Raw genomic sequence first — 18,598 nt, 5'->3', positions numbered from 1 at the left:
AGCCCATGAAAATAGCTTGAGGTTTACTCCCTGTCTACTGACCTGCATTACCTCTCAGATGATGTGAAAACATATAAGGGATGGCTCTTAAGGAAACCCACATGGTTCCCTAAAAACCACTCCAAATATATCTCCAAGAGTAATTTTCACAAAATCTGAAGCTATAAAAATGAATCCATGGAGCGAATGTAGGGCAGTGTCTCCATGGCTCAACGCAAACATGATCTACGATTGATAGAGGCCTCGCCCATTTGCCTAAACCAAGCGAACTGAGTGGAACGACAGGTTTAATAACTCACTAACATGGGTAGTGTTCAGCTTGATGCTTCATAAACGGTTTTGTTGAGTTTTCCTCTCTTGATCTTCTTGAAGGCATAAAGGTCCTTTACAAGAGCAATGAGGGGAGGGCAACAAAAACAGCCTTTCTGAGCTAACACTCATCCACTGATGGTACCGAGTTCCTAAAATCATTACAGTTTCAAAGCTATGCTAATCACGAATCACCCTTTTGAAGTTCTTTTACACTGTGCACAGCCTTGCTCCATTTCTTCAACAGCATACATTTTGTCCTGCTGCTTCTAAAGCTGCCCCTGAAATTCACAAAATTTCAGAGTTTTGAAAATACCCCAGGTATATTCTTTTGGGAACTTCCTGCTGTTGGAAGACCTTTCCACCCACCTTTTAAATTTCTCCCTGGGGTGCCCTTCTTTCAAAGTTTTCTCATCATGGAAATGTCTAGAAGGGAGCTCTGAAGACCTAGTGGGAGGTAACTACCGGTAGGTAATATGCAGCAGATCAACAAGGATCTTCAGCCCACTCAAATACAGTGGTGTCCTGCATAGCGACGTTAATCCATTCCAGGATTAACATCGCTATCCGATAACATCGCTAAACGGAACGTAAAACCCCATAGGAACACATTAAACTCAGTTTAATGCATTCCTATGGAGGGAAAGCTCACCAGTAAGCGAAGATTCCTCATCCGGCCACCATTTTCGCCGCCTCGGTAAGCGAGGGCAGGCCACAAAAACGCTGTGGGCAGCCATTTTGTTGATGCGGTGGTGGCCATTTTGGAACAGCCATTCAGCTGTTTTAAAAACATCGCAATGTGAAGATCGGTAAGCGAAACTCAATGCAATGTTTAGCCTATCTAAACATCGCAATGCAATCATAAAAATGATCGCAATATCCGCATCGCTATGCGGATTCATCGTTAAACAGTGTGGTCGTTAAGCGAGACACCATTGTATATAAATTATACTGCTGGAAGGAATAAAGCTCTTGGTAGCCAAAACTGGACATTTTGCTGGCTGGCTAGCTCAGTGGTTGAGGTCTTTGACTGCAGAGCCAGAGTTTGAGTTGCCTCCTGAGAGTAAAGCTAGCCTGGGTAGTCTTGGGCAAGCTGCACAATCCCAGGGTGGCCCCAGAAGAAAGGGATGGTAAAACACTTTTGAGTATTCTGGTAAACCCTGAAAAGGGTCATCATAATCCAGAATTCACTTGATGGCACATGATTATTATTGCTGTCCTTTCTGGAAGGACACTTCCCATTCCATTGTCGCCCTCAGAATAAATTATGAATTCATAATGGTTTAATAATATTTTTTTTCATGAGAATCTGAAAAGTGGTCTTCAGGATTAGTGGTCTTCAGCTTTCGTCTCATTTCATAGTTCTTGGAAGCTCAAAATCCATCAACCCCAGTGACCAGGTTTAATGATATCATAAATAATTGGGGATTTAGTCCAATATACTTATTTAAAAAAAAAACAATAAAGATCAACAGGTATTGTTTCCCAGTAATAATAATGCAAGCATCGAGCAAGTATCATCTGACTGTAACTCAAGACAATCATAAAATTAAGTTTCTGCTTAAACTAAGTCTGCACAGGGAGCATGATGTAAAAAGAGACAGACTGAAGGAGCCCGGCCATTAACTTTGCAGGTTACAAAATCAAAGGTACATTATGTAGTCAAGGGAAGGTGGACGTTTATTGCGGAGTATCTCCGTGTCAGCTTTTACTCAACAGTTTCGCTCTCGCAGGATGAGATGGAAAGAAGAAGAATCATACTTACCTGACTTAGTGGAGGAGATATGAGGAGAACACCAGGAGCTCTGAGCAGGATCGGAGCATTTGAACGTCTCTTTTATTGATGTCGTGTGGATGTGAGCCAGGTGTGATAAATGTTTGTGCGATCCCTATCAACCACGTGCCAATGTTTTCTCCCAGTGTTGTTGGCCTGATGAGCCTATGATAGTCAACATGCAGCCAGGCTCAACATATTGCTAATCGTCATGTACTGTTAATCACTAGGTAGGGTGAAGACCACACCCAGCAGAAGACAAAGAGATCAGAGAGAGAATGGACTGAATTCAGACATCGGGACTCCATGCACAGCCCAGGCAGACCTTGGAGGATGGAGACGTGGAGAGAACATCACAAAGGCTGGTTCTTCTCCCTGCAGGCACAGTGGGGAATCAAACATCCCACCTCTGCCGCCAGATACCCAAAGCCATTGAGCTATCCAACCAGCTTTCATTTGTATATCATTTTTTTTTAAAAAAAGAGGGGTCAATATTGGCCAGGATGTTTGCATAAACTTTGTGTAAGTTACCCCCAACCAATTGTGATTGATGGAAAAGGTGCTGAATCGGGCGTGTGACCAGGGCACATGACCAAGACAAACCCCAGCACATCAACAATGAACCGCAATTAGCCACAACAAGTTCTGCAGGCTTTACTCAAGACTCCCAGCCATTGCATCTTTTGAAGGAAACCAATATATCTGTGTGTGCTATGTATTCTTTGCATCCTGTTCCATATCTTAGATCCCAGACCATTTCTTTAAGATCCTCTCTCCTGTTCTCCGATAGCTGCAGCTATGCAATGCAATCATAGCCCTACTCAGATGTAAGGCAACAGCTTTGCTACACATCTTTGAGCAACAACAGAGACCGTTTGTGAAATTCCTTTCTCAACACCAGTCATCTCGACATAGAAATAAGCACATTGGCTAAACAGGGAAGCGTTTCAACATCATCTCCAAAAAAGACCCAGAGAAATTTCTCTGCCTTTTCATGGCCTTGTAGACTTCCCAAAAAAAAAATCATGAGCAAGCAAAAGAGGATTTTAGGCATTGCTTTTGATCCCCGTCTTTAATCAAAATCATTTGTTGCTCCAGCATGGATTGCAACATGAAATTTGTGCTCTGCTAATGGGTAAAACTGCCGACAGTCGGTCTGATGTGTGCTAATTGTTTTTACAGATGCTATATATTCTAATTAATCTGGTTCACTGCCATTTTAAAAAAATCATAATAAAGCTCAGTCAGTTCCCAGGATTCATTTGCTGGCGGGAGAATTCCATAGCTCTGGATCGTTCTACGAGGTCCTGCAGAAAATGTTGCCAAATGAATCTAGTAGCTCCCCTCCATGTATCTAAAGGCAGGGGATTTCATTAATACAACTCTGAGCTGTTTCCTAATTTGAAGGATGGGAGATGAGATTAATCCAATGACCACCACTGCAACTGTTTGAAGGCTGGGTCACTTAACTCACATACGTGTTCAGAACAAGGGAAATAAAGCACTCGGTTTATATCTGGTTGTTATCTGAGCGCTCCTTGGATCCTTCTAGTGGAGCCCATCCTTGCTCACCCCGTGTGGTACGGATGCTACATCTGGGTAGCTACAACTTGAGATCTTCCAGGAACATTTAGAGTTCAAGAGCCATGTTGTGGGAGGAGAGCTGTTATCACTTTGTTCCATGACTTAATGATGTGCACATAATGTGGTCGGTGAGATGAGTGGTTTGGCTGGACCCAGCATAAACACTAAGAAGATGCCTTCTATGTACCTTCTCAGGAAGAACCACCCTGTTGTCTTCCATTAGTTCCCATCACCTTCCCCCTGACATTTAAGTCTGGGTTAACCAGCCACGAAGGATCATGGGATCACATATCCTTTCACCGCTACAGACTGCGCTTGTGACTTTGACTGAAACTGTTGCACCTGAAGGGTCACCTGATCATGAGTCTACAAATGAGCAACCTCCAAAATGTCCTTAAATTCAAGGCTTCCTTTCAGGAGTCAATGCATCTCATATTTGGTCATCCTCATTTCCTGCTGCTTTCCACTTTTCCCAGCAATATTGTCTTGCCTCGTGAATCTTGCCTCTTCATGATGTGCCCAAAGGAGGACAGCCTCAATTTCCACCCCACCATTAAATCCATCCGCTTGGGAGCCAAGGAGAAAAACTATTCGTTGGTCCTAGAGCGTTGAGGAGGACCATGTTCTCCAGGCGATAGTGGAAGAGTAATAATAAAAGAAGTTGAAGCGAGACTATATTTTATTTATCATTCTTTCAGAAGGAAGGATATCATTGGAAAAGTGATAAATATTACAATAGTCAAAGAACTTTGGTGGTAGAAATTTTAGTATGACACATTCATTCTCAGATAGTATAGTCCAGAGGTTTCCAACCTTAAGGTCCCAAATATTCTTGGACTACAACTCCCAGAAGCCTTCACTAGACTGTGCTGGCCAGGATTCTGGGAGCTGTAGTCCAAGAACATCTGGGGACCCAAGGTTGGGAACCACCGTCATAGTCAGTTCCAGATACATCTGTAGGCAAAGTTCGTGGAAGAATCTGTTGTATGAAGAACGTCTAGCCAGAAGGTGGCAGAACAGGACAAGGAGCAGCAGCAATATATGCCTTCCCTACAGTCATCTCCAGGGTGTAATGAGGGACGATCAGAAAGTGTCACATTTTATGGAGGAGATTCTACAAGGATCTATGAACTTTGAAGAAAGTCGAACGGAATATTGTATGAAATTCTGGGACGCTGATTCCCATAAAATGGTGGTCAATGTGCACCAGACGAGCATGAAGCACTTGTCATCAATATTTCTGTTGTGGCATTTGGAAGTCAGAAGTAGATGTTTGGGAGACATTTGAGAGTTCCACTAGTTATGATAAGCTGCAGCTGTCTGAGATAACTGGACGATAGAATCCAATGATATCTGGAGGTGCAGATAAGGGGTGCGATCTCTGATGGAAGTAAAGGGTATTCCATGAAGTACAGAATGACATATTATCCAGACGTCAATGTAACCCTCTTCCCTTGAGCAGGAGGAAGACTTTTCAGTGGAAATTGTTGACACCGGACAGCACAAATAAAGGCTGTGACATCATCGGTGTGAACTGAGCTATTTCTGGGACTAGAGGCATTCTTGTTTTACAAATGTACACATACACACACAATCATGAATAGATCTACATGCATACATGTACTGATAGAAAAGGAGCAGACAGTAAATTGAATGAGGAAGTCATCGAGGTGCAAAAGCTATAGGCTGCAACATTTCAAGAGAAAACTCAAACATACAGTAGAAAAGTACGTTGGCCATTCACAAGAGTTGCGATGGGCAATAACCAAATTTTTGCTGAAAGATGGGGAGTTATTTATGCGCTAAAACATTCCCAAGCCCCTGCCTACTGGTTAAAAATGGCACACCCCAAAAAAACTTTCCCAAGAACTCTTTTTTTTTTTGCTACGCTGATTGCCCTTATCTATATGATTTCTTCTAATAGGATTTTGCCTTCCAGTGATTTATTTATGTATTGTATTTTATTAGACTTATATAGTGCCCATCTAGAACATGTCTACTATGGGTGGTTATATGATCAAGCTATATCCAACACACCCACTAGAGGGCAGTAAAGCATCAGAACGCCATCCCAGTACATGATGCTTTATTGCCCTCTAGTGGATGTATTAGATAATGCAACTTGAGATTTACATTGTGGTTGTCAGCTATTCAGTTAATTAATATGGCAACATGTCACTCATTCCCGCAGATTTAGTCAACACAGAAGGGGTAAATGTATATTGAAAACCATTACATCATACAAGAAAGAAGTGTTGTTTGTTGTGGTGTGCCAGAAAGAGATTCTTGTCCATTATCACCAAATTGACACCTAACCCACTGGGAAGTACAAGGTATGGGTTCTCCGGTAGCTACTGAATCATATGAGCAATTTGTTTCTGTGAGTTATTCCTCCTGCTACCGGTATTTCAGCAATCCCATTCCCCACCACACCTCAAGAATCTTGTGAACAGAAATACACCTGAAAGAAGCCCTAGAAAGGCCACGCCCACTGGGACAGGAGGTCCTCACGTGTATATCAGATCTCTGCTGACCTCCACCCCATCTGCCTTGTCGTGGGTGGCTAATTAGGGGGCCACTGGGCTGGTGGCTTTTTCTGTTGGTGCTTCTGTTCCACTGGAGGAGGCGGGAGGGGCTGGTTAAGTGGATGATCATCAGCTTCTTTAGTGGCAGTCGCAGGATGCTCAGCCTTTACAGCTTCTTGACTTAACACCCGAGGCAAAACGGGAGGTTCCTTCTGATACTTCTCAGCCTGCTGCGAGGGCTCCTTCTCATTCCCTGTTGCAATATCCAACTTGGTCTCTTCCGATTGTAAGGCCGGCTCGGCATCTGATGTAGGAGGGTGAGAGGGGAGGTCCTTCCCTTCCTGATGCTTTTTGATCTCCTCTTCGGGCAGATTTTCTGGTTCTTGGGCCACCTGGGGGTTATGTTCTTGTTTTTGTTCCGAACCTTGGGGTAAATCCGGTTCCTTGCTCAGTTCAGGGGGCAGAATGGGGCCATGCTTTCTCTGCTGGTAGGTTTCTTCAGCTGACATCGTCCTGCTTCTCAATTCCACCTGAAAGAGACACCTCAGAAACTCAGAACACATTCGCATTGCAATTTTTCACAACAGGAAAGCAGGAAAGAAGAAGAAACACAGCTGTGCAGAATATGTGATAGTGTCATAGCTGCTGGGGTTTTTTGATACAGAAACACAAGACTAGCAAAGAGATGGAAATATTTCTGTTCATGTGAACGTTCTTCACTTAACTGCTCCCACAACATTCTGCAAGATAGAATTTTTCTTTCCTCAATGTTCTTTCTTCCTCCTCCCCAAATTGATTTCTGGAATAGTGCCACTGGAATAATGCCACTTACAGTGGTGCTTCGCTAGACAATGATAATCCGTTCCACTGAAATCGCTGTTTAGCAAAATCATTGTCTAGCGAAAAGCATTTCCCCATTGGGATGCATTGAAACCTGTTTAATGCATTCCAATGGGGAAGAATCGTCGTTGTCTAGCGAAGATCGGCCATAGGAAAGCCGCTTTGTGAACCGCTGATCAGCTGTTTAAATCACTGTCTTGCCAAGCTTAGGTCCTGAAAACACCTGTTTGCGAGCGTGGAGGGAGCTGTGAAAATCATTGTCTAGCGAAAATTGGTTTGTGAAGCAGGGACCAAACATTGTCCAGCAAAATTCCCCCATAGGAATCACTGTTTTGTGAATCTCTATAGCGATCACAAAAAGGCAGTCTAGCGAAAAAACTGTCATGCCGAGTAACTGTCTAGCGAGGCACTACTGTACTAAGTAGGTGATGTCACAACATGACACAACCAGTCCGATACTGACAAACAATTACAGCATTGAGGGCAAGCAAGAGCAAATCCAATGAATATGTGAGTTTGTCACCAAATCGAAGTGGAAAGGACAAGGTCCGTACAGACATGAAGGTCCCCTTTGAGCATAGCAACAACCCTCAGAAAAGTGGTTTCTTTGCTTGAGCAACAGATTCCATCGTGTATAGCAAACCCGGCTTCATAAAGAGCAGAAGAAGCTGTCCTACACCACCACCTTGAATTACAAAAATGATCATCACCATCTTAGAACTGCAGAGCTAGAAGGGACCCACTGGATCACGGAGTCCAGCCCTTGTCCAGAAGGCACAAAGGGGAAATCGAACTCCCAACCTCGAACTCTGCAGCCAAAGACCTCAACCACGGAGCCACGATCCATTAAATTGAATCAACACTTACCGAATGTCCCAGTCAATGAGGACGACCCTGCTGGAAGGCAGTTAAAATGGGACTAGAGATGGCTGAAGGACAGTCCTTTATAAATACCCGGTCTGCTGCCGCTTCGGCGCATGAGACATATCCCTCTGCTTCGCCCCACATCGCAACTTGATCAGCTCACCCAAATTATCGGTTTGGTCCATTCCAGGGACAGAAAACACCCAACTCTGGCATTTTCTGCATCTTTCTGATTTGACAAGTGTCTCGTCAGGCTAGTTTCTGATTTTTAAAAATTGCTCTTCCCCCTCCCTCCCCCTCCCCGCCATCATTCTTATAAAATCATTTTTCGAATTCTTGGCGGTCCCTCCAAGAGTCCAGTCATAGATGTGAGTGTTTTCTGTTGTCAAGTCCAAACCGACTTACAGCAACTTAAGTAGGGCTTTCAGAATAAGTGGGGTATTTAAGGAGTGGTTTTACTAGTCCCCCACACCTGGAGTTTCCATGGCTGTGTGGAGACACACAGTCTCCTGAGTCTGTCCACAACACCGCACTGGGATACTGGTAATAAAGAAGCCATCTAAATATAGAATTATGTTTTTAAGCTCATTGAGAACAAAAGAGAAGGATCCAGCAGAGGCGACCGGAGGTATTCAAAGATAAACTACATCTGTTGCCTAAATGTGGACCAGAAGGTTGATCAAACCTATTGTATGACTAGTTGTGTGGCTATTCTCGCAACTGATGTGAGAACAGGGAACCTGCCAAGGCATTGAGATGCACAGATAATTTCCTTTCCATTCCCTGGTGGAGGGGAAAACCCTGTATCCATTTGACTCTAGGCCAACGGAGAATCTCAACAGGAAGTTGACCGTGAGGCCTAGAAAGTTGAGGTGGAGATAAAGTGGAACTGATGGAATTTTTTTCATCTGTTCTTGGAGGTCTTCTTCACCTAGGGCCACTGTCACTTAGAGCACTTGGTCATTGTAAACATTGAGTTGTTATGTTTGATCAAATCTACCCTCCTGAGGCTTACATGTGTTCAGTCTTGTCCTGCCATCTGGAACAGTAGCCAAGAAACAGTTTGGTGCCTTCTCGCCGTGGCCGGATACAACCAGTTTTTCCAGGCCACCCAAAAGTGCCAGAGAGAGCAAGGAGATCTGCTCCAGAGGATGAGCTACAAGAGGTGGAATGCAGGTGTGTACACCTTGAAATAATTATGAACAAATGAGGATGTGAAAGGGTGGGAAGAAAACACAGAAAAGAACAACCCATAATCAAGAAATCCAGGGCGAGCCTATCCCTTGAAAAGCCAGTTCCGTAGCTTCAGATGTTGGTCCTGGAAACTCATCCATTCTCCATCTGTGCTTTCCCTCAGGGAAACGAATGAGGAGGTGGAGACACCGGGCAATGATAGGGAGAAGCGTGGAGAGAGAAGGGGAGCAGAAAAGTGGTCAGCAGGATGCGTTCCTGACATACTGCAAAAAGGGAGTGTGTGCGTATGGAAATATGTCCTTGTAAGAAACAAACCAGACATAAACCAGGAGCAAGACAAGAATTCAGGAGAACATTATAGAAACACAACAAAATTGAAAACGATATTTGTTTCATCTTCCTGTTTTAAGGGTCTTGTCATAAATTCCCAATTTGTGACCTTCCTGGTGTTCCTGGATTCCACCATCATTGCTCTGATGGCTGCGGCTGATAGAGATTGAACCCCACGACTCTGGAGGTGCCAAATTGCCTCACCTTTGCAGTGCCAGCTTCTGGAAGCCAGAGGGAGCACTTCTAGCATGAAGAACACCATTGAAACAAGGTGGGTTGGTTCAGAAGCCACAATTACGAACACCCAAGGATGGCTGTGCCTCCAGGCGAGAAGGTTCTCACAAGAAGAACCTGCTGGACACCCAGTTAGCAATGGGTCCCGTCTGCATCCATGGAAACTGTTCCAGAAGGGTCTTCTTGACACACAGGAAAAGTCTCATGATGCTTCAAGAAATTTGAACTGTGCCCAGTCCAAAATGAATGGACTTGATCCGGTCCATGAATTGCAAATGCAGATGATTCAAACCCAAACACTTGTACACTGGCTTACGTTCTCAGCCCTACACCCTGTGATGGAGGGTGTGGAAGTGGTCATGGTGACATGTCTTCACTCAGCCCGATCGAGGCAACGCAACAAGGAACAAGGATGTGATGCAGCTAAATGGCTCATCCACCCTCCCTGCAGAATGAATATAGATTTTGGGAAAGAGGAAGACAATGAAAATAGACCTTACGAGTTCATCCGTCATTCAGCAGCACCATGTTTTTAAGTAGTAGAACAAAACAAACCAGAACTTGGGAGGGAAAAACTACACATTCCAGAACCTCTCGGAGCTGGACCATTCTGAGATAAGCTTAGATCATCCCAACCTCTGAGGACATTTCCTAAATGCAGTGAGAGGTTGGGACGATCTCATCTTATCAACCCTTGCTCAGTATAAAGATAAACGGAAGAAGAACCCCATAATCCAGTTTTCAAGTGGTGACATTCCTACGAGCCCCTCCCCAGGATTTTGCTATAAATATTATCATATCATGGCTGGAATCCTATCGTGGAGTTATGCCGGGTTAAGTGTAATGGTACGAATCACGGAAGCGGATTTCGGTTCCTGAACTAGTTGCTGCGCACATACCTGGTCACATGCCACACCATGTAGCTGGCATGGACTGGGAATATTAGGGGCAACTGGTTAAATATGGGCAATTTGCCACCATCATTTATACTTTTACACTTATGCCATGATAAAACTACAATAGGATTCTGGCCATGAAATATGATTATATCTATATACCATACAGTATATTATAGTATGTCGTATATAGTAAGTTTGCCTACAATTTAATACTATATACAGTGGTGCCTCGCATTACAACGTTAATTCGTTCCAGTGAAAATGCTGTAGAACGAAAACGTTGTAAAGCGAAATTAAAAAGCCCATCGAAACGCATTAAAACCCGTTTAATGCGTTCCGATGGGCTGGAAACTCACCGGCCAGCGAAGATCCTCCATAAGGCAGCCATTTTTGCTGCCTGTGCAGCGAGGAATCCATCCCAGAAAACAGCGGGGGGGGCATTTTGTTTACCCGGTGGCCATTTTGGAACCGCCGATCAGCTGTTTTAAAATTGTCGTTTTGCGAAGAATCGGTTCCCGAAGCAGGGAAACAATCATCGCAAAGCAAAATTCCCCCATAGGAAACATTGTAAAGCGGTCGCAAAAGTGGTCGCAAAAAGTTAGTCGTAATGCGATTTCATCGTTAAACTGAGCGATCGTAAAGTGAGGCACCACTGTACTGTATCTATAGCCTGAAACCCTGTTGCTTAAAGTAATGTCACAGTAGAAGAGGAATTCGTGGGGATTTTGTGAGTCAACTCCTCTGTAAGTTCCATTTTTTTAAATGGGCCTACTCTGAAGGTGACTTTAGCACTCAACTAGAGTAGGGCCACACCATGGAATTGTGGAGGACTGGATTTATCAGATCCCCACTGATTTAATGAGCCTACCCTAATGCAGTTTACTAAGCTAAGCAACAGAGTTCTGAGTAATACCTAAGTATTATTTCTTCGTATACATTAGATTGAAATTGTATCACGTGCTGTAACATGCAGTGACTAGCAATACATGAAACAGAATCTTGTTTTACACCTGTCAAAAGACTAGATTACCCAAGTGATGAAGCAGGCAGGAGGGACAGGTCCATCTGGAAAGCTCCATTTGTCAGAGGAAAAGGTTAAATAAAGAATCATGAGGTGCCATAAGAAATCGAGGCACCCAGTTTAATTCGAGATAGACACACTGGGCAGGAACCTCCATGGAAATCAGCGAGAAGTGCCTCTGAGTAAACAGGGATGGGCCTTCAACCTCCATTGGATACTTGTTTCTCTTTCCGTGTTAAGAAGAGACAGGAAGAGGTGAAATTTGCTGTGCTGTTCATTTTAAGAAAACCAGTTCTGGAAGATAAAAATCTGTATAGAGAGATGATCACACACAGACAAAAGTTGTTGAGTCATCACAACTTTCAAAAAATGATGTCCTCACCTGTAGAGAGTCATAGGAAGGTGCTTCCATAGTACAAAGAGATAGCCCTTCTGTGGTTTTTAGTCCCTAGTTTTCAATTATGATGGACAACTGTTTCTAGATCACACTATGATTTGATGGGGGTAACTCTAAGAGTTCAGTGAACTTAGCAAACTGGCCCAAACTAGGACAAATCCAGGTCTTTTAAAAAATTTGAAGGTTGGATTGGTTTCTTGTATCTTTCTGATCAATCAGCCAGTCCATATGAGTTCTCTTAGTGTGTGGGAGAGAATTTCACTTTTTAAAGAGAAGGCACATTGTTCATGCTTGAACTGAGGTAGTGGGGATATATCTGAGATCAAAAGTATTTGGGGAACAGTGGCAAAATGGTCTTAACAGTGAGAAAACAGTCATGAGTCTGATGGTTGTTGTGGGTTTTCTGGGCTCTTTGGCCGTGTTCTGAAGGTTGTTCTTCCTGATGTTTCGCCAGTCTCTGTCCGGTCCTCTGAAGATGCCGGCCATGGAGACCAGCAAAACATCAGGAAGAGCAACCTTCAGAACCCAGCCAAAGAGCCCAAAAAACCCACAACAACCATCAGATCCTGACCGTGAAAGCCTTCAAGAAGTCATGAGTCTGTCTCAGGAGAAGATGAACTGAAGCATAAATGTAGCAGAACAAAACCAGCTCAAAAATTATTCAGAATCAGCTTTGAATCCATCATTCATCAGGTTTCCTTCAGTACACACCTTCCTGACTATGAAATAAAGATTCAGTTTATATTCTAGATTCCTTGACACACCCACAGACCAGCATGAGAATATTTTATATATGCCTAGAGAAGCACACAAACACAACACAGCTTAGGAACGCAGGAATACATCAAATCGATGTCTGTTCACAGTTGGTGACAAACTAATCAACACAGGGATCAATTTTCATTGGAAACCACCATCAACATGACTGCCCGCTTCTTTGGCAGTGTCAAAGGGTGTGACTGTATGCTGACCTTACAAAGCGCAACCATAAAAATCATTGCCCTCCACAATGGAGGGTCAAGGAACGTCCCCCGCAGCAGTTCATCTTCCAAGTGAGAAGGTGATGTCACTGACAGGGTTATGCCTGCTACATTTCCAAGCTGACCTCCCAGACGCTCACCTGAAAGAACAACACCTTCGCTGCCTACTGTCTTTTCCACCTGAGGGGTTTTGAAATCAAGGGTTACCTCAGTCTCAGGAAAGGCATGAGTAATCTGTGGAACAGTTTACTGCCGGTCAGTCATAAGCAGTTGGGCAATTCACCTATAATGGTTTCGGCGCCATACCTGTGTGTTCCAGTCATCTTCACTAAGTCAATGGATGATGTCATTTTTGTTACATATATTAATATTTCTCCTGATGGTCATCCTGCTCTTCCTCTGGAAATGAATAAATTTGACAATGGGCATTTTCTCTCACTTCTAAAAAAATCATGATTCTTATCAACTACTGAATTCATTAATTTAGTCCATTGGTTGTATGAAACTTACCAAAACACACAAAAAAAGGAAAACCCATGTGTAGAATCCTACTACTACACTCACCTAAGAGTAGACCTGTTTCATCTATTCCTCCATGGCCAGCAACACTTATGTGACCTTTACTGACTCTACGGGTCACCTTGAGTTGGGACCCACAGCACAACACCCTGTACAGTGATTATGGCAACTCATCACAACATGGCAGTTCATTGAAGTGACACAGTCAAAACAGCCTACCTGTTTTGTACCAGTTTTAGGGTATTTTGGGATTGGGGAGATGAAAGAGGCCATTTTACAGAAATGTTCAAATCCCAGCCTAAAAGTGTCTCCAGAACCAATGGAAAAATTTGCATTCTCTTTTAAAATTTTGTGGATTTTTTTTTCTTTTTTGCTACACGAGCGTAAGCCGAGCTCATGCCCAATCTGCTCTTCTTTCTGTTTGTTTTCGTTCCTTTTTTCCATACATCACACACAGACACAAAAACGCAAATCTGTGTATTCCTTCTGCACATTCTCTCTCACTGACAAATCCATGGTAATGTTGGGTTGGTGTCCAGTCTAAAACATGTGTGCTTTTCCATACACATGTTTTCTGTTCTGTGCAGTTTGTAGAACCCGTCCTTCACTGTCTAGCAGTGCGATGGATTCCAAAAAAAGAAAGCCCATCGGGTCTTACCATTGCAAGGCAAGTCAAGTAGGACAGTCAACCAACCTTGACGGTCTTCTTCCTGGCTTGTGTTCCGTTTTCCTTGGCATAATCTCCAGCACATCCTGTCTGAAAGCTTATGTGGGCAAGGTAAATATCCATACCTGCAAATCCACAAAGAGTATTAACCACATGCCTGAAAAACACGATCTCATTGACCTGCTGATGCATGTTGATCAGTCAACAACTGGACTAAGCATTTGTGAATTAGTTTGCATGATTCTTTGGTCAACAGCGGGGGACTGGTAGCGTTCGCCCAAAGCAAACCTGGAAGGGTTTCCGTGCTAGGTTGGAAAACAAGAACACCCCAAGGCATTGTTGTGCTGGAGGCAAAAGATAAGCCAGAGTCCTGCACAATTTTTCCATGACACATGAGAAAGCTACGGGAAAAAACAGATCTATCTTGCCTTCAGCTAAAGTGAGTAGTGTAGTGGGTGCCGGACACTACAGATAATTTGGCCCCCATTATTGTCAGTGGCTTTGAATTCCCAGCACGTGTTGTTACATGTGACTGATGCACTCTGTCAAATGATAGGGCCAGGCCCATCAGAAAAGAACTGTTTTGAAGGGAAAAATCTACAACTCCTTGAGGAGGAAATATTTCTAGGATTAAGTGGAAGCTTTTGTCAATGCTCAGTATTTTATGTTTGTTTCGCTCTTGCATTTGTATCCCACCTTTCCTGCCCTGAGCACAAGCTTGCCCATAGGTTCTCCTCCTCCTGCTCTATCCCTGTGAGGTAGTTCAGTTTGAAATGAGGAACAGCGGAAGCAACCAGGCTTTGAAACAAATTGCAAAAGAAATGTTTAAAAACAGTTCCTTCTCACTTGCACCACCCAAGGAATTTTAAGAGAAAACAAGAGAAAAGTTTAGACTAGATTAAGAGGTTATAGGCCAGTGGCTCCCAAACTTGAGTCCCTGGGTGTTCTTGAACTACAAATCTCAGAAATCCTGGCCAGCACCATTAATGAAGTCTTCTGGGAGTTCTAGTCTAAGACCATCTGGGGACTCAAGACTGGGAACAACTGTTAAAAGCTAAATGATTTAGATATGACTCCACTGGGTGCTTATTGACACAAAGGGCATGGCTTTCTCATGGGGGAAGGTTGTCTTCCATCTAGACGTCTCAAGAGTGGAATGTCAGCGATGCTTCAGCTAGTCCTATTCAATCTGTATCATTGCTTTCTCTTGGAAACACCCCCACAGTACTGTACTGCTTACACAGTTGGCATGCCGTAACCATTTCTTAAAGCTAGAGGCCTGGTGAGCAAGACTGCTCATTTTGAGATTATGTTCTTAGCTACCATTGGTTTTCAGCTACCCTGGAGCACAGATAATCATACACCCTCTGCACTTAGACAACTACAATACTCACAATCCAGGGTTTGTGTATGTGTGTGCTTCTAATTCACTGTGCTCCTACTATGTATTGTACTTGGTGGAAGGGAGACATAGAAGGAGCCTCTCCAAAGAGTGGGAAGGCATTGGGTCTACACTCGAACATCCCCTTGGCTAATCCTTCAGTTCCAGAAGTGTTGCACTGGAACAGCACCAAACCCACCCACTTTGTGAACACCAGTCCCTGGGTTGACGGCTGAAGTTAAGGAAAAGTTTGGGCACACAGCTGAAGCTCTGACCATTTCTGATACAAATGAGTCTCATTGTCTTGACATTTTGATTCGTTTGTTTACCTTTTGCCTTTTGTGTGTCCGTGATTTTGAATTATGCAACACGAAGGAAGGACGGAAGGAAGGAAGGAAGGAAGGAAGGAAGGAAGGAAGGAAGGAAGGAAGGAAGGAAGGAAGGAAGGAAGGAAGGAAGGAAGGAAGGAAGGAAGGAAGGAAGAAAGGAGCTGATGACAGAAGGAAGGAAGGAAGGAAGGAAGGAAGGAAGGAAGGAAGGAAGGAAGGAAGGAAGGAAGGAAGGAAGGAAGGAAGGAAGGAAGGAAGGAAGGAAGGAAGGAAGGAAGGAAGGAGCTGATGACAGAAGGAAGGGAGGAAGGCTTGGTGAAATGGCAGTCCACTCCTAATTGATTTTAGGATCATGGTGCAAAGCGAGGTGACATCAGTAAAACAGATAGATCGGATTTATATCCCAAATCCCAACTTGAACAGAACCATTGACACAATGGGATTGACATAAAAGTTGACTTTCTATTCAGTAACTAATCCAAGGGGTCTATCTCCCTAGCTGAGGCTAGCCATAGGCTATCGGCCATGATCGTTCTGTTTTAAGACTACTATTTTTAGAACATAGCCCCAAATGTCCTTCAAAGAGAAGATCGGCAGCAATTGCCCCCCAGCCATCACAGGGCCAGAGTTCAAGAAGGGCGTTTCCTTCTGGAGGCTCTGAAGAAAGTTATGACTTGGATCCATTGTGAAAGACTGAAGTCATCGAGGCTTGCACCCTTTATCCAGGGGGTGGGCGGAACTTGGCCACTGTATAAAAAGCTTCTGTCATTCCTGGAGCCAGCTAATTTCTTCAAGTACCTTCTCGGCGACCAGTCGGGTAAGTCTCTTTTAGCTGACTTGATGATGTTCTTGTCGTAGCCAAAGCAGCTGGAGAAGGAGGAGGAGTGGTTCAGGATCCCTTGTGAGCAGGCTGAGTAAATCTCTCATTTACTCAGGGCGGCACCAATGCTTGACAGCAGTTGTGATATAGGATCTCTACGAACGGATGCATTGGCCTTTTTCTAAGAAGGAGGACATGTCTATTCGGATTGCTTTTAAACTTTCTAAAATGTACATGGTTCTTCATAATGTCGATGGGGCTCTACAAATGCTGAATGTGGGAGAAAGCAAAAATAGTATCGACAGGAAGGAACTTGAATGCTTAGCTGTAAAAAAAATATATATTTTGATATAATTATATTTGTTCTTCTGGATTAGGTTTCTCACTTCGTTGCTTCTACCTAAAAGGCTTGTTATAGTCAATGCACAAGAGGCAAGGTTGATGTGGTTGTCATTTCCGTAGTAGAAATGCTTGTCTTTGTTGGCCAATAGCTTATGTAGAACTGGTGGAGGATGAGGAGGGCCCTTCTCCTCTACCTCTTCTCCTATCCCAAAAGCAACTTTGGCTCTGGAGAGTCTCACAGTTCTCTGGACCAGATTCTAGAGTAGCAGTGAAGGAGACGGAGATGACTCTTCTGCAGTTACCGGAGACAGTGAATATGAAATAAAGTGAAGCTGGCAGATATTTCCATGGCTGGCTGGAAACTAAGCGATGTAGGGATCTGGCTGCAGAGTGAGAGGTTGGGAATTCCTCCCTGTGCCTCCAGAGAGAAAAGGCTAGCTGCACAGTCCCAGGGCACCCCCAGAAAAAGGAAACAGTAAACTACTTCTGAGTATTCTCTACGTAGAAAAGCCTGGAAATGGGTCACCATAAGTCAGAATTGACTTCACAGCACATGATAATGGCCATTAGTTGGCAGAAGAAGGGCTGATAGATCATGATCACCCTTGATCTTGAGCAGAAAACCCTAATTCAACACCAACCTCATTGAGTACCCCACGAATCGCATCCAATTTTTTTTTAAGAGCCATCTTTAAAGCCTTGGATCTGGAGGAACACACAGGATGGTTTGGCTTTTTCTGATGTCTTGATTTGCTTTTTTTAAAAAAAATTAACTCACTCTGCCCACCCGGTTTGAGAAGGAATTAGCACTTTGGATAAATTCATACCAAAAATTAAACCCGTCCACTTTTCATTGAGTTTGGGGTAATGCGCTGAAAGGAGTGGACGTCTGATGTAATGATCGAGATGTACAAACCTGGTATCTTGTTGCATCAGTTCTCTGAGCTAATGCTCCAAAGTCCTTTGGATATGGCTTAAGCCACATACATCCTCCCGCATGGTACTGCAAGCTCAGAACCAGCCCAGTAGACATGCACCTCACCCAGGTAATGTACGATTCCATATGGTCCTTCTCCATCACCATCACCTGAGGTCTTTCTCAGTATTTGATGGATTCATCTGGGTGTTTTAAGAGGTTTCCCTTACTTTAAAAATGTGACACGCCTTTCTCTAGCTTAGACACGGCAGGAAAACCATCAAAGAATCTTGTGCTACCCAAAAGACTGGGCGTACGAATTTGTGGACTGCAGCTCAAGCCATCTATCTTGTCGAAATGAAATGTGTCGGCTTTTACAATGCCCTACGGGGTTGTGTTGTTTCTTAAGGTTTATTTGCCAGCTGCCAGAGCTTAGAGCTAACATATTACAGGTATTTATGGGTCTGTACTCTTGGCTTTGACCCCACCCACTCCTAGAATGTAGTTCCCTGAAACTTTCATGGATTCAAAGTTTACCCTCAGGTCTAAACTGATTTCTAGTCGTTGATGTATAGGACTGGAATATAGGACTGCCATTTTCTAGTTTCATCCTCTTTGGAAATTCTTTGTGACTTACATCTCCCTTCTTATAAATAAAGCCATTTGTGCCAGC

The 18,598-nt window shown here is 43.7% G+C and overlaps 1 long non-coding RNA gene across 1 annotated transcript; it reads right to left on the bottom strand.

Annotated features, from left to right (window-relative positions):
• Positions 1-1,830: 1,830 nt before the first annotated feature.
• On the bottom strand, positions 1,831-8,017 carry LOC144584930 (uncharacterized). The gene is made up of 2 exons (XR_013539428.1): positions 7,900-8,017; positions 1,831-6,722 (listed from the first exon to the last, which is right to left on the bottom strand). It is a non-coding gene; the product is annotated as an uncharacterized LOC144584930 (long non-coding RNA).
• Between the last annotated feature and the right edge of the window lie 10,581 nt (positions 8,018-18,598).

Source organism: Pogona vitticeps, chromosome 15 (genome assembly GCF_051106095.1).
Source record: "Pogona vitticeps strain Pit_001003342236 chromosome 15, PviZW2.1, whole genome shotgun sequence".
Taxonomy (NCBI): Eukaryota; Metazoa; Chordata; class Lepidosauria; order Squamata; family Agamidae; genus Pogona; species Pogona vitticeps.
Note: the sequence above shows the minus strand (reverse complement) of the source record. Positions and strands in the feature narration are given on the sequence as shown.